The 17,927-nt window shown below is 35.9% G+C and overlaps 1 protein-coding gene across 2 annotated transcripts in view; it reads right to left on the reverse strand.

Moving 5' to 3' along the window:
* LOC145978632 (uncharacterized) overlaps positions 1-17,927 on the reverse strand; it is a 495,167-nt gene that overhangs the window by 277,501 nt on the left and 199,739 nt on the right. The window lies entirely within an intron of this gene.

Consider the following 17,927-nt stretch of genomic DNA (forward strand, 5'->3'; position numbering starts at 1 on the left):
CACAAAATTGTCTACCAATCTTATATTTGAATTTGCCGGATAATCTGTACCATCGAGCTTTACAACATCAAATTTGATGTATAGATCTGCTCTGTGGGGGTGTATAAAGCCATCCCTTACATCAAGATCAACCTCAATCTCTGTGTTGGGTTGATTTAAATTTGCAAAGGTCCTCCTGTTTGGGGGGAATGATTGTAGCTCATAACTCTCAATATTTTCCATTTTTTTTGTATGTATTTTTATTTAAATATTAATCTCTATGATTGCAGTTGTTGTGGCTCCAGCAAAATCAACTAATTCTTCTTTTTCATTAGTGACCATCAACTCAATGTAATCTATTCTGTTATGGCACACAGGAAAATATAATGTTTGTTGATGGAGTGTAGATGATCGGCTCCATGAATTCAGAGTTAGGTTTAAATGTTGCTATTAAATATTAATAGCAGTGTGTTTAATGGCTGGTTCAAGTTTTGTGTTGTTCTCAAAGCCTAACAGCTCTCCTATAGTACCCAGATCCACTGTTTCTGTAGCAGACACAATCTCTACTCTGTGAGTGACAGAATTTTGAGTTAACACTATACCTCTGGGTAACTGAGCATTTAGAGTAGACAGATTATATTGCCCTGGAGTGATAACAATTTTTTGATCACCAACTGCAATTGTGTTGTTGTGGTGTGTAATATTGGGGATCAAGTACATGCCATAAAATGCTCTGAGAGCTATTGTTTTGGGATACACTATATCATCATGTAATCTGAGTTTCAATATTGAATTTTGGCTGGTGAGATGGAATACTCCCATGATGTTTCAGATACCACAAGGCTTTTTGAAAATCTTCAATTGATGGTTTATTTATTTGAGACAGATATCTAAGAACAGATAAACACAGATGTCCACAATTAACATCTTTGAAATTTTGAACACGGGCATTATTGTAATAAAGATTAGCTGAATTTAGATATTTTACTAAATTTTCAGGTGGAATACCTCCAAATGAATCAAACACAAATGCCTCATCTTTTAAATATTTAAGATAACAGATCCAGTGAGTGCCCTGATTTTTGTACTTATCCAAATTAACTATGCCACACTCTTTGTTGAGTGCTTGTTCTGGTAAAGAATCAGACATGTACACACCTCTAAAATTTTTGATGCCCAGTGGCTTGATTAAAGCTTCAATATCTTGGTTTGTAAGCGGCTCTTGTTTTTTTTAAACTTATTCATGGCTCTCTTAACACCTTTGCCTTGTTTTTCCATAGCTAGATAATGGCGCTTTATTTCATCTAATTCTGCCTTATTCTTTTTGGCATCTATTACTGTTTTTGCTATAGCAGCTGATCCCCCAGCCAAGCTCCCAACAGCCCCAAGTGCTGCTAAGATGGCCGGGATAGTAAATATGAAGCCACCCACATGTGATTTTTTTCTAGATTGCTGTAATTTTTTTAATTGAGGGGTACTAAGTAATAATTTCATACCATGGCCCTTGGCAAGACAAGAATTTTTTTTCTTGCCCTGCTTTTTGGTTAAAAGACTATCAATAGTTTTAAGAGATTTAAGACCTGCATAAGGTATCTGATACATAACACCCTTGGCCTTCATCCTAGGTTTATTATATACATACTCTGGGTTTACATAGCTTAATTAAGTGGCTTAAATTTATTTAATTTATCACAACCCCCACCCCAGTTTTTGTTTGGTGTTCATAGCTATGGTGGTCCCCAATGCTGCTATTCTCTCACTTAAAGAAGCATCTTTGCTTAGAAATCTACCAAATGCAGCCTCTTCTAATTTCTTGTCTGCAACATGTCGCCTAACAAGATCAGAATGTGTGTTGTATGCTATGTCATGGTCTCCTCTTTTTAATCTATGGTCCAATTATGTACCGGGACCACAATACTGATAGCCTGGAATGTGTAGTTCAAATGGCTGCTTGTTTATAATGTCATTAACCAGCCCCCGACCTTCAGAGATATTCCAAAATTTAGGTGGTAGAGTATTAATAATTTTTATAAGATATCCAATCCCCTTAGTGTCATTCACTATAAAATTAGACAATTTGGTGGCTATCATGTCCATAATTCCAACCTTTTCATTGTAAAAATTGTGGTTGCCAGCATTTTCCTCCCCAGCTATCACCAGCAACCTATCTACAAGTTTCCTGACATCATCAACCCACACAAATTCTTTAGGCAGGGTGTTGTATTGTTTGATTCCACTACCAGTCTTGATCTGTGACCATATAGGCTTGATTAAGTTGTTGTATTTTGCTCCACTGCTAGACTTGACTCTTTTTTGTGTGGGATCATTGTTCTGGTATAGAGAATCTGATTTTATTAATATTTCTTTGTAGTGCTCATAATCTTGATCTGTATAGCTGCCAGGTCTCTTCCTAGTCATCAGTTCCCACAATCCAGGTGTGCCAGGATACTTAACAAAACCACCTCTTTCTCCAAGATGAGATTCTGAGTATACAATTAGATCATCTCCCATAAATGTTACTCTAAAATTGCCAATTCTATGTATGATGCTACCATCACGCTCTGTGTCAGCATATAAGCCAAAGACCTCATCTGTGTTGTCTTTAGGTGTGCTTAAATATTTTTGAGCAAGAAGACCCAATTCAATAGGATCCTGAGTAGCTTCAATTCTTCGAGGAGCAACAGGACTAGGTGTATGAATACTAGAAAGTGGGGTGATTGGATAATCTAATATGTTCCTAGCAGCTACAGGTACAAGCTCTGTGATCAAATTTTGATTTTGCTCTGTAACAGTTTTGATATTTTTACCTAATTCACTAATAGCATCAATAATAGGCTGTTCTGTTTGCTTGTGTTGTTCATAGATTCCTCGGTTCTCTGATTTCCATCCCTTAAATCTTTTTACAAGATAATCTCTTAATTTAAGATCATCAATAATTGGCCTTTTCATGGTTATTTATATATGTTTCAATGTCTAGAAAATTGTTAATTTTATTTCTGTATTTACCACTATTAGGTTTTCTTGTCATATCAATTGTGACAAACCCATAACTGTCCTGGTTCCAGCACCTACTGCAAAACTTGGAAAAATCATTGTAGCTCAAGTCCCCACATACATATTCATCATGTATGTGTTTGAGGTTGGTATGATCTTGATGAAACACACATATAAAATTGCTGTTGTCTCGGATCAGCTGCTTCGGAATTTTAAAAAAAGTCTGTGCCAGGTAGAAGCAATCTATGTTTTTGTGTCGGCCCTGTGTAAAAAAATTTCTAACCTTGTTTTGATTATCCAGTATAATGTCATCAAACACAACAACAGAGTTATCAAGACATTCATGGAGTGGCTTAACATCTGGTTCAAAAGTGGCTATATCCAGTCCATCATATAGCTTCATCAGCTGCTGATATTTTAATTGTTCCAAGCTCTTAGAGAAGACATACAAATGCCTATTTTTCCAATCTAACCAGTTGGGTGCCAATAAAAAATTATCAATCATTAGTGTAGTTTTACCACAAGCCGATGGCCCAATAATAAGACATCTAATATTATCAGGCAGCAGCTTGCCATTTCTCTTAATCTGCTGTTCAGGCTCTGGTAGCCTCTTTATAACATCCCAGGTGTTCATAGTATCACTTTGTCTGTCTCGATCCAGCTGTGTTCTGGGAGACCTAGCCATTTCACCAGTATCTTGTTGCCTTTTCTGCGGATGATTTTTTCTATGAGATATGTGTCAGGCTGCTTAGTTTTGCTGAGTTCTTCTTCATAAAACCTGCCTTTGAGAATTTCTCCTCGGTGATCTTTTATTATATATGTGTTAGGGGTCCCAGGTTTAACTTGAACCACTGTAAATAATTCAGTGCTCCAGTTTCTGGTAAAGCCTCTTTTGAATAAGTGCTTATATTTGCTGATTCTTACTTGATCACCTACCTTGTATTTGGCTTTTCCTGTTGTTGGCTGGTATCTAGGATAATAAACAGTACTGATCAATTTTTGCTCATCAGATGAAGTTACCTCAGAGGGCTTCATGTTGATTGTGGAATGGACCGAGTTGTTATATTTATGTAGAAGTTCTGGTAGGATTGTAAGCCATTTATAATTACCTTGAAGGGTGAATTGTTTATACATATGATTTTTTAGGGTTTTGTTATATCTTTCTACAATAGAGGCCTTGAGATCACTGTAACTCGAGTAATGTTGTATTGACTGGCTTTTAATAAATTGTTGGAACACCGAATTATAGAATTCTTTGCCATTATCTGTTTGTAGATAGTGCGGTGATCTTCCACTCTGATTGATGATTGTCCTGAAGGCTTCTGTAACACATGCTCCAGTCTTGGATTTGAGTGGCACAGCCCAGGCAAATTTTGAAAATGTATCTATGACAGTGAGTAGATACTTGTAGCCCTTGTTGATCTTGTCTAAGTTTTTCAGCTGTCCACTTGCCATCTCAACCAAGTCACACTGCCATAAATCATCTATGCCTTTTGTAACCACTGGCAGTCTCTTATAATTATGTCTGGCTTGTCTGTGTAATTCATCAACAATAATTTGTCTAGACATAGTATGTAAACAAGAATATTGCAACTATAGGGTGTTCAGCAGCTGATACTACAGGATTTTCTAAATACAGTTTGTCTCCTATTTGTATATTAAATTCCAGAGAGCCATCATCTTCAGCATAAGATGTCTCTAATGTATTGGGGTCTGTAAAATCCTCTAACTCTACACTGGTGATTTTTTGTTTGTTCTCAGCATTTGTTATTGATAAGGTAGGGTAGTGGTGTGCCTGTGGTTGTAGCCAATATTTGATCTTGATTGGTCTACGTGTGCCCCCAACAAAAAACTGGTAATAAAATTGTGCAGGGGGAGAGCATATATATTTTGCCACCTGGTGTAAATGGTGAATCATATTCTTTGTTGGGGATACTGCACAATTCAAGAATTACTGTATGTTTAGGATTCTCGATTAGGCCAGTTATTTCTTTTTCTGCTGTAAGCAATCTACTTGTTACAGATTCAAAATGCTCATTGATAGTCCTAACAACATCATCATGGCCTGGCTTGATTTTTATGTCCACAACAAGTTTTTTGTATTGTTGCACAATCTCTTGAAGCTGTGTGGCAAAAACAGACAGAGCATTTGCTTGGTTGGATTCCATGCTTCCTAGCTGTTGCTTGATATTAGCTACAATTTGCTGTAGATTTTCAACAACTGCCAATTTTGAATTTTGAGCAGTAAGATCATGGACTTGTCTTGTTATATCCTCAAACAAAGCATGCAGTTCATTAATATGTTGATTAGTTGGTAGAGTGGCCACTGTCTGAGTAAGTTGTTTGATCTCTGTCTGGATATTCTTGATATCTTCTGATTTCAATATGCGATTTACAGCTCTCTTAATATTTTTAAGTTCCTGTGATGTAGGCAGATTTGATACAGTATTCTGCAAAGATTCAAGTGGCAATTTTACATTATTTAATTCAGAAGCATCAGCCACACTTTGCATAGCATCTTGAAGCAGGGTTATGTCTGCCTGAGTAGGTGTTGATTGTTGTAAAATTTCAAGCTTTGTTTGGATATCATCGATCAAGTGATGAAAATGAGATAGCTCAGATTCAGTGTTGAGGTTTTCAAGTTTTGTGATCTGTTGCTGGACACTGACAAGGGTATCTACAATACCAGGCAGGCGAGATTCTAGAGTTTCTTGTACATTTGTCAAATCACTTTGCACTGCTGCTATGGTACCTTCAAGATGGGTTATGGTACTCTGAATTTTTCCAAAATCTTCATATGTCTCAAGTTGCAGCTTAATGTTCGCAACACTCCGAGTTATAGCACTCAAAGCATCAGAAGATGGCAAGTTGTTCATAAAAGTTTCAAGTGTCTCAATTTTTTCTTTAACCTCGGCTATGGCATTGTTCAGAAGGTCCAGATTAGGTATCTGTAGTGATTGAATCTGTTCCTTTAGAGTGGAAATCACTAGATCAAAATCTTCTTGTGATTTTATGCTTTTGACAATTGTTTGGAGCTGTGTCTCGACATTATTTATCTGCTCTTCCAATTGCTGTTTCAATTGCTCAGAGTTGGTAGCCTGAGTCTTAAATTTGGCTTGAAGAGCTGCTACAGCTTCCTCTAAATTTTGAAAATTATCCAATGTAGCCAAATCAGTATATTTTTGAAGCAGCAATTTCAGTTCTGAATCAATTTTAAGAAGAGGGTCCATGCATTGTGATTGTAAATTTGTAATTTCTAGTTGAAGACTGGCATTGAGTGTAGTTTGTAAAGCTTGTAAATCACTTCTTAATTTTTTGACTCTGACATCAAGCATCAGAATCTCATCACTGTGATCTTCATGCCTTGTATGGCCAAATATATCATTAGGCATTTTTGTTTTAGTGGTTATTTATTATTGAATATCTAATTCTTAATTCTATAAAAAAAGGTATAAGCTTGTCATAGGATCCTGGGACCTCAATATATAAACAATCACCAGCAGAAACAGTATATACAGTGCCAGAAATCATGTTTGAGTGCTTTATCCTGTAAATATTATTGCCTACTGAAACCTTGACATTACCCTCGGGGGTTGTAATAAATTGTAATTGACCACCTACAGGTAATTGGTAATAATTTAAATTATTGTTAAATATGTACAATGTTTTACCTGTTTCATCATCAACATCTGTAAGTATGCTGTTCAGATGAATAATTAACAAAGCACTTAGTTTAGATATCATATCAGAAGAGGGTGCTGGTGTTGGCAGGTCCATAATAGCCTGTTTTTTGAACCCAAATAAGTTCATAGGCATGTTTATTTATTTCAAATCATGCTCTGTAATTGGGCATTGTTTGCCACTTTTCAAATCACAATGCCCCCATGGTAGAGTATGTATGCCACATGATAAAATGGATCTCTTATCATCATGTGGGTCCAGAGCTACTTTTCTTACAATATTGCTAGTCAACAAGTGATCTTTACTCTGAATTCTGTTTTCCGATGTTCTGATTAAACTCTGGGATTTGAGACAATTTTTGTAATCTTTAAATTCAAGCTCTTTGTCAACAGTTACTTTGCCGATGCCCTTGGCTTTTTTTGCAACAACACCACTACATGTTTCAAAGCTGTACATCTTGGCCCTTAACCCAGCAAATGCCACAATAACATCACCAAGTGTCTCATCTTTTAACTTGCCAGGCACCTTTTTGTTGTGGGGTTGAATCTTTGTATGTTCACTGGTATCAAAATATTCAAGCAATGCAGGTTGTGACATATCTTGATAATCATCTTCTGTCTGAATATCAAGAATAAAACTATCTGTGTCCATGTACGTCAGTTTTACACGAACACCATATAAAGGCTTCAACACATCATAATAGAGCTCCAGCATGTGTAATTTGGCCAATTCCAATATCACAGCCCCTACATAAATAGTAGGCTTATCAAACTTAATCTTTGTTTTTTTCATGTTGAAGAGTGCCATATTTTCATCATAAATTCTTCTGTAGTTGAAATTAGGCTTTGCAATCAATTTTTTGCTCCGGCTGGGGTCAGTAACTAATTTAACATCACTATGTTTTCTGACATTTTCTATGGTTTTGCCATACACTGAATTTACCATCAATTTAAACAAAGTTTTATCAAATTGGCTCATTGCAGATGTTCGAAGCTCTGTGTTTGTATCAATATATGGCTTCAACCATCTTGAGTGCATGAACCTCGAAACTTTGCCAACTTTGGTCACTTGAACACCATGATGCATCAGGAACTGGAGGTTTTTGTAATATATGACATAATCCTGTTTTGGCTCTAGAGTCATCATTAGCTTCTTCTGTTTAGAGCCAGGTGAACACTTAACCTCAGGAATTGGGGGCAGATCAGAAAATGTGTTGTGTAAATCATCAGGAATTGTCAGATCAACCTCTAAGAATACACCATAGTCACTGTCATCAAAATCCTTAAGATCTTCAATATTGAAATCTTCAACCCACTCAAGCCCTGCATATGGCAATTTATCCATCATAGCATAACCATACAGGCTGTTGGCATCTACATACAGTATATAATTTAATAGCAGTGCTGGATCATAATTGGGAATATACTTGTTATTTGCTCTGGCATATCTCTGAGAACATTGCACCATGCCTCCTCTTATACATTGCTCCATAAACAGATACATATCTTGATCTTGGATCAGATCCAATTGCATTTTAGTGTTTAAAAACATTGCAGACCACACTAGGCCTGGTGCACTGTAGAAATACATTGGATCCAGCTTATAATTTTGCATGGAAGATTTTCTAAATGCCTGAAGTATATCATCTAAGAGGGTCACATCAAGTTTTAAATATGCCTTATGATAATCACCAAATGTCTGGCATTTTAAATTGTTCCACATCAACTGAGCATGGTGATCATCATCATCAGTAAATCCAGATGCCCTGAGTTTGCTGTAGAATGCTTGTTGTGGTGGCAGAGAACACTCATTAAATTTAGAAAAATCTGTAACATAATCATATGGGTATACACCCTTCCGCCTAATTAATTTCAGGTCCTGATTTGGAAACATAGCACATGTGATTTTGAATTGATCATCAGATAATTGACTGGCCAGTGTAGCCAGGCTAGCGGACAGAATTCTCTAGGAATCAAGAAATCTTAAGTGAATAGGAACACCATTAACTTTAATTATCTTGCTAATAGCAATATATTTCTCATCATTTTCTGCTAAAATATTTAAATTCTGCTTGTCAAACCCCTCGTACCTGATCAAATGATGAAAATCATAATTGGATGCACCATGGCAAAATATGGGGACAAATTTTGGTCTCTGGATCTTAATATTACAGCTATTACACAGGGCCATTTTGAATTTACCATCTGTATGAGAATGGTGATGCACCTTGATATTTGTAACTGAAAATTCAGAATCACATACCGGGCATTTTTGTGCATTGTTGAAATCTTCAATCTGATCCTCTGTTAAAGGCATCATGGGTTTTGATTTTAATAAGACATTAGATGCTATGTCATGGCACTTATTTTCTATTCTATGTGCAAATTCTTTGATGGCATCTGGTCCCATGTATAAATATTCTTCACTAACAACACCATCCTGTACAATTATATAACAAAAACTAGAAGGTTCCTGTAGCTGGTATGATGTACTTGAAGATTCATTAGGATCTGGGCTGCAGAATGCAAGGGGTTTGAGGTTTGATTAAAAATCACAGACTATATATGCTGGGTGTTCCAACAAGGCTTCAAATTTTTTGAATTTGGCATTTTCACTTGGATTAGGCATCACCATATGAACAGATTTATGGTTGCCACAGTATTTTAAATGTTCAATTAACTTTCTTTTAGCAATTTCTGTATTTTGTTCCCGAACCCCATTTATTATTTTTCTACCATCAAATACAGTTAAACATCTTCTGCACAACTTGAATATTGTATTGGATTTGCCTTGTTGTTTTCTGACTAAAGCTTCAAGACTGTCTATCAGAGTGTAATGGTATATGTCATCCCCTTCAATTAAGAGCAGATCAATCGGGACAGCAGAATCATCATCAAGTGTACTGATTCTGAGAGGTGCTATCAAGTAATTGCCACGGCCAGTAGAACAAATAAAAACATTAATAGATAATTGTTTACCATTGATATCCCTGGCCTTTTTTTCAAATTTATCAATATTCTGAACAGACATTGGATATTCTAAGCCCTCCATAGCATCATCAAAATTGTGTTCATATTGTTTATAATAAGTTATTCTCTGAGGGTTCCTTAAAACTGGATACAAAGCAGCTAAAATACACCACAAAAAGCATTTCTCATCATTATTTTCCATGTTAACCACGGCTCTTTTGTTTTTAATATTGGCAGGTAATGGCAGATATGTAGATCCTTGTAATGGGCTGAATTCAGAAATATTATTATATAACTTGTGTGGAGTTCCGCATAGGCTCCATCCTGATTCTTTTGCTGCAAATTCAGAGTGTTTAATATTCAATTGCTCTATCAAACTGCTTATTATTTTGTCTAAATTTGCATTTGAATATACAGCTACAGTTTCTGTTATGTGGGGCTGTGTAAATTTTGTGCCATTTGATTTCTTATATTGTGTAAACAATTTGAGGGACAGCTTATAAGAGCCATTTTGTGCATTTAGAATTGCCTGCACATCAGGATTTATACTGTTCAAAAAATTCTTAATGTCACATCTTGGCTCTGATACAAAACGGTAATCCCTAAGTTGGCCAGCAAAACTGCTATGGATGGGTTCATAGCGTGGCTGCTTTGCCGGTCTAGCATTAACAGGTGTTTCAAGCTTCCTTTTCAGACCAGATGTAGATGGTTGTGAGGGCAATGTTGATGACTGTACAGAACAAGTACCCATATGTTTATATGTAAAGTATTCCATGCTATATTTTCTATGGCATTTTGGGCATATTTTTGTGGGTGTTCTGCATTTTTCTGGATCACAATTCTTTTGGTGCCTAGCCCAATTGGGGCTGGATATATTCTTATTGCATTGATTACAATATATTTGATTTGGCATTTTTGTTGTTGGTTTATTATATATATTTCTTGGGGTTCAAATCAAAACTTTATGCTTAATAAAAAATATCAGTTGGGTTCAGCAGTGTGCTTTGTATATTTAGTGTGTGTGTGTGTGTGTATGTGTGTTAATATTTTTGGCTTTGGTATTTATATAAAATTTCTTGGGGTTCAAATCAAAACTCTATACTTAATAAACCTATGACAGGTTGTATAAAGCTGATAGCCTACATGCACAAAGGTAGAATAAGTACAGAAGCACTAAGCCACCACAAATACATGTCTACACAGGCATATCCTAGAAAGGCAATGACCTAATACCATGTGTCATGTATAACAAACTGGGGCAGATATAAACCCTTTGTTCAATATATTAGAAATATGTTTGATATGAATAATAAACCTATAATTCAATTTATACAAATCTGCTATATTTTTGTGTTTTTTTTAAAAAAAAATATGAGGAGCACTGCAACAACACATCTGTACTCTTCAACCACTCTTACAATACTAACTGATATGTAATGCAAAAGCTCTTGTATCATAATTTGTTGCATAATATTGGGTAATAATTTGTTGCACAACATGATGCAAGAGCTCTTGCCTTATAATTTGTTGCATAATATTGGGTAATTATTTGTTGCACAACATGATGGAAGAGCTTTTGCCTTATAATTTGTTGCATAATATTGGGTAATAATTTGTTGCACAACATGATGCAAGAGAAATAAACCAGAAGAAGGCCACAAGTGGACCAGAAGTAAATATGTGTGGGTGTGGGTGGGTGTGGGTGTATGTGGGTGGCTCTTATGAGCATTTTTGGCTTAGTTTTAGGTGTAGCCAAAAAAAATATCAAGAGGGGCATATTTTTAACAAGCTTATGGACAACAATCTCACAGATGTGGCTTTTGTAAGTGTAGGCAAATCAATCTGAGGGGGCTCATCATTTCACGGGAAATTCCCGAGGGCATTTTTACAAAAATCTTGGATTAGACAGAGTACCACACTTGAGCAATCAGCTCATATGCACATCTTGAGCTAGTTTTAAGTGTAGCCAAATCTGCCTGAGGGGGGCTCATCATTTATCGAGTTTATAATATCACCAATTACACTACTACTTCTATATACTCTTTTCCATCCCTACCGATTTCCCTTAGGTCCATCTCAACGTTGTCCCTCCATCTTCGTCTTGGCCTTCCTACAGGTCTCTTACCATCAGGTTTCCCAACAAGAATCCTGTAAACTCCTCTTTCCTCTCCCATTCGTGCCACATGGCCTGCCCACATAAGTCTTCTTGACTTAATTATTCTACTAATATCTGGACATGAATACAAATTATGTAGTTCTAAATTATGTAACCTTCTCCACTCACCTGTCTCCTCATCCCTTTTAGGTCCAAAGATTTTCCTAAGGATCTTATTTTCAAATACTCTCAATTTATGTTCCTCTTTCAATGTAAGGGACCAAGATTCACACCCATTATAATACTACAGGCAAAATTACTGTTTTGTATATTTTAACTTTTAGTTTCTTAGATATTAAACGAGAGACAAAAGTTTATGAAGAGAGAAGTAACATGCATTTCCTGAATTAAGCCTACTTTTTATTTCCTCTTCAATATAATTTTCATTTGTTAATATTACTCCTAAGTATTTGAACTTGGAAACTGGTTTAAACGAGTTGTTATCAATAATTAGATTTTGATTATTACCTAACACTTGGTTTCGGCATGTAAGCATATATTTAGTTTTCTCTTTGTTAACTTAAAAACCTATTTCTTCAGCAGTTTTGAAAAATATTTTAGCATTATTCTTAATTGTATTCACATCATCCCCCAGTAAGTCTACATCATCTGCATATGCTAACAACTGAGTCACACCATTTAATTTTAGTCCTTCTTTAGTTTCTTTTACCTTCCTAACAGCATATTCTAAGGCAAAATTAAAGAGCAATGGAGATAATGCATCTCCTTGTTTTAACCCATCATGAATTGTAAATTTGTCAGACATATTAATACCCACACGAATTTTTCTTTCTGTTTCACTGGTGCATATTTTTATCATACTAACAAGCTTCTTAGGTATTCCAAACTCTACTAATATATTATATAATTTATCTCTTTTTGACCGAATCATATGCTTTTTTGAAATCAATGAATAGCTGATGGACATTTTGATTATATTCCCACTTTTTTTCAAGTGTCTGTCTGATGTGAAAAATTTGATGTGTAGTTGATCTGTTACGTTTAAATCCACATTGATAATCACCTATAATTTCATTAGCATATGGGGTTAGTTTTGTTAAAAGAATGTTAGATAATATTTTATATGTTGTTGAGAGTAGAGAAATTCCACGGTAATTATTGCAGTTCATTTTATCACCTTTTTTAAACACAGGAACAATTATGGATTTTTTCCACTGTTGAGGGATTTCTTCTTTATTCCATATTAAACAAATTAATTTATGAATTTGACATATTAATGAATTTCCACCATATTTAATTAACTCAGCTGGTATTAAATCAATGCCAGGTGCTTTGTTATTCTTTAGCCTTTTAATAGCATCTTTAACTTCAGTCCAGTTTGGTTCTGGAACTAAAGGTTCTGCTGTGTGGACTTCATTTATTATTTATTTCATTATGTTCACACATTTGTTTGTTTCTCTCTGCCTAACCTATTGAATAATCCTCTCATTTCTTTCTTTTCTTCTCTTCTCTCTCTCTCTCTCTCTCCTCTCTCTCTCTCTCTCTCTCTCTCTCTATCCCCCTATCTCTGTCTGTGTGTGTGAGTGGGTGGATGGATGGGTAATGGTAGGGGTGCATCTATTATTTTATTTAAAACTGTCTTATTATTCACACATTACTGTGTCTCTCTGACTAACTCATTCACTAATCCTCTCCTCTCACGTTTTCTTCTTCTCTTCTCCCTCCCCCCCTCTCTCCTCTCTGTGTGTGTGTTTGTATGGGTAAGCAGGTTATGGTAGGGGTGTCCATCTATTTCTTTATTACCCCTTTCTTTTTGTTTACACACTTCTGTGTTTTTCTGTGACTCACTCATTACTTATCCTCTCCTCTCACATTTTCTTTCTTCCTTTCTCTCTCTCTCTCTCTCTCTCTCTCTCTCTCTCTCTCTCTCTCTCTGTGTGAGAGAGAGAGAGAGAGAGAAGAGAGAGTACGTGTGCCCCTCTTTCGTGATGTCTCCCTTCTCAGTCTCTTTCATTCTGTATCTTTTCTCTTCCACATGTCACCGGTGCAAAGCCATCGCCTGCTCCTATTGAAATCACGTGTTCTTTACGCATAAAAGATCGAGTCTGAAGGCGCCTCCTTCACTCTCCCAGGGGGTAGCGTGACAGTCTGGTGTCGTGACTGAACTCCCGCAGCTTTCGACCCATCCATGTGAAACCTTAGAAAAGTCTTCCTCGACACAAAGGGAACGAAACACTTATAATTCTTTTTTGCAGCAAAGGTTACGCATTCATAAATGCTTTTACACTCAATATAGACATATTCAAACGTACTCGTAAAAAACATGACTAGTATTTCATGAACTTTAGAAAAACGTCTGTATATTATAATTTCCATTCTATCCTACAACAAGAAACAATTATATTACGATTAGTACATCTGATATGCACATGCATTAGAGAATGAAAAACCTTTGAAATAAAGAACACTTATTGAATGTTATAGCGCATGTATTACTTGAAACATGAGATGGTACTACTCCATATATAAATATTGGATGTATTATGATCATCCAACACATATTTTTTGCCCCGGATGCAAAAAGTGCTCCATTTACGACCGACCACCCATGAAATTGAAAACACCCGGGAAAAACACTTCGGGTGAAAATGCCATTTTTTGACATCCAAGGGCAAAAAGAAATGCTAGATTGTTTCTGTTTCTCACAGATCAACAACACACAGATGAATCAATTCCTAGTTAGAGAACTTGCTTCAAACAAGAGGGATATCTACAAAAGACGATTCAGTCCAGATATAAATATTGGTACTCAATGCGAAAATATCTACATAGTGTCCGTGTTTGCAAAATGTTCACAGGTGCAACAATTATTTCGAGTTTGCCACGTTTGTTGTTGACCGTGGAAACAGACGTTGCTAGGGAACATAAGGAGAGGTTGAAAAGATTCCCTCGGGCTATCAACCAGCTGAGTTGTGGAAAAGATTCCAAGCTTTCGAGAGCTAACGTCACTCTCATCTTCAGGGTAAATCACTTCTACCCTGAAGATGAGAGCGACGTTTGCTCTCAAAAGCTTGGAAATATTTTCCACAACTCACCTGGTCGATAGCCCGAGAGAATCTATTCATCATTCGTCGCCAGGAAAGCTTCAAGTCTTGCTTATGGGAAAGTTATTTTCACCTCGAAAACTACGGTAAGTAAATTATACTTGAATTTTGGAATTTCAATATATGAGCGTCAGTATTTATTACCGAGGTAAGATAGGAATTTGTGGGGAATGATGGAAAACAATTATTTTTCAATTATGTTTAAAAATGTGAAAATGTCAAAAGAAGTAAATATTGCTTTTTCCAATTTAGCGTCGCTAATTGGTGTTGAATTCGTTTGTATAAAACATGGAATGCATTGCCTGCAAATATCGCTAGTGTAAACAACCCATTAAACTTCAAAGGTAAAGTAAAAGATCTGCTGTTAATTGAACAATGACAGAGTCGGGGCACATACTGAAGGTATCAAGTCACTCACTATATGGAATTGTATTATTGTATTATTATTACTATTGTCTTTTGTATTTCTAGTTACACTTTTTTTGTATGCAACTAATTCCTATGTATTTTTTCTTTCTTCATTTTTTAAGCTTACTGCTCCAATACGCAGTTTATATCATCTCATATGTATTCTCATAATGACAAGGGTTAGGTGGCAGAGCAGCCCTTAGCTGAATCTCGCCCGCTGAATAAAGACAATTTATTATTATTATTATCTAACTAAGTACAACAGATATTATTACTTACCGCGTTTATTATTAAGAAAATACATAATAATATTTTGAATATTTGTACAATATTAGAGGCTGTATACACAAAACGTTTTGTTCTAAACTTTTCAAATAAGAGAACATATTTACTCGTTTCCCTTCCTTCAATAAATAATGCCGATATTTTTAAAAGACATTAAGAACATAGAGGAACCCAAAGAGTGGCTGAAGGTCACGTCGCCGATCGCACAAGACGTGACCAAAGAGCACGTCTAAAGTGGGTAAGTCTTAATACTAAAATGGAAACTAAAATAATGATAATAATTCCAAAAACGAAGCACCTTCATAACTCAGAATTTAAACAAATAATTTGTGTTGCCCAATGAAATAGAGATAAAATGTAGGAAAATAGGATTAGGTATTAAAATATCACAGCAATTTATTACCTCATTTGATTAATTTTCCACCTTTTTGTTTGTGTCACTATAACAAGCCGACTTATGAGGAGTACCGAAAAAAAATATTTTCTGGAAAGAAAAGGTCTCTGTGTGATTTATTCCACTAATATTTGTAAAACTATATACAACAGCTCTTTTCAATTAAAATTGTAACAATTTTTTTGCACAAAACAAGGAACATATAAATTTCAGAAAAGTCGTTACATTTCAAATCCAATAAATCCCACAATATCAGGAAGAACTACGAATGGTCGATAAAATGCATGTCATCACGCAATAAAATGACAATTACTTCATTTCATGTAGTTTAGCATTACACGCAACATGTTCACACACACACTCTAAAAGCGAGAAAAAGCTTGCCTCCCATAATGAAAGCGTGCAAGCCCTCAACCTGTCCCTACCAGCTGAACCACCAACCGATGCAGAGAAGACCGTTAAAAAAACACAATTAACTAATTAATTTACTAACAATGGGTCTCGGAACTTCAAAATTAATTAGGCTGGAATACCACTACGTCAATTCTTTATGCACTTTCTTGACCAGAACACCACCACCTCTCTCTCTCTCTCTCTCTCTTTGAGAGAAGCATCGATCCAGCATAGCTGAACTGGAGGGAGAGAGAGAGAAAGAGAGAGAGGGAGAGAGAGAGAGAGGAAGGGAGACTGCAAAAAATGATCCTGCTACGATATCGACGCAGAAAACAAATTCCTAAGGTGATCCCTGCCAGCGTAAGGTGTGAAATGCCATAGGTCGGTTGTTTGTTCTTGATGTGGCCCCCTGTCCCCTGCAGCAACAAGATTGACGGGTTCGTGTTTCTCTGTGACAGATTGAAATATGACCGACAAAGATTTCCTTTTAAGACTTAATGTTGATGATGCTTTTGTACCGTCCTTGAAGATGAAATTTCTCCCTGACTGTGCCCTTCGTCCTAGGGTACTGCATCCATTCCTTTTACCGTTCCCCGCTGGCTCTTTCTCCAAATCTCCGTGTCTCTCAATATTTCCCTCTGCTTCATTCCACCTCTCTCTCATCTTTCTCTCTCTCTCTCTCTCTCTCTCTCTCTCTCTCTCTCTCTCTCTCTCTCTCTCTCTCGATATATCTAGTATCTAGCTCTTGTAACGAACCTGAGCGTTTAAGGTTTTATATTTGTAAGAAGTTAAGATTTTTTAAATGTTTGTTACTTCAAATAATGTGCAAGCTGTCACAGACAACTATAGTTAGATTGATACAGTTGTGGTTGGAACTTGTGTATATGTTTAGAAATACGCCATATAGAAACTCACCAATAAATAGAATGTGCCACAGTTACAATATCCTTGTTGCAAACAACCAATGCGTAGATTTTTCACTTCCATTTGACAGATATAAAAGAATAATAGATTCAGTGCTATAGAAACTCTGATAGAATATAGATTGTTTAATATAAATGTTACCATTTACAGCGTGCAGTATTTGTGAATTACGTATAAACCTCTTGCCTAAATGTATGTAGATAAGTGTGTATATATATGTCATGCGTTACGTATGTTGCATGTTGTATGTTATATGTATTGTACGTGAATGAAATATGTGTTTGTATATTTCCATGTAATTTCTATTGTATTAATCAAACACAGTGTACGCCTTCTGTAATTGGAGGTTCAATCCTCTGTAGAAGTGCAAAGCATAAATAAATAAATAAATAAATAATCTGTTCGTGTTGACGTCACTTTCTCATCTCAGCAGAGGAAGTGAACCCACCTGAATGTTTTTCACCTGACGACGGACTCAGAAAACAGGTGAAGGTGAAAAATCAACAGAAACGTGGTAACGGTTAATGGAACGCCCGAATAGTGTAATTGGTAATTATTTTCGTTTCATTCTAGCTATACTCGGAAATAATTAAGTACAGAAACTTTCGTGTATTTACGTTTGTCTTGTCCAACGTTAAATCTCTATGCATCTGTGTTTAGTGATTGCGATTTGATATGTT

Source organism: Lepisma saccharinum, chromosome 25 (genome assembly GCF_977018435.1).
Source record: "Lepisma saccharinum chromosome 25, izLepSacc3.1, whole genome shotgun sequence".
NCBI classification, from domain to species: Eukaryota; Metazoa; Arthropoda; class Insecta; order Zygentoma; family Lepismatidae; genus Lepisma; species Lepisma saccharinum.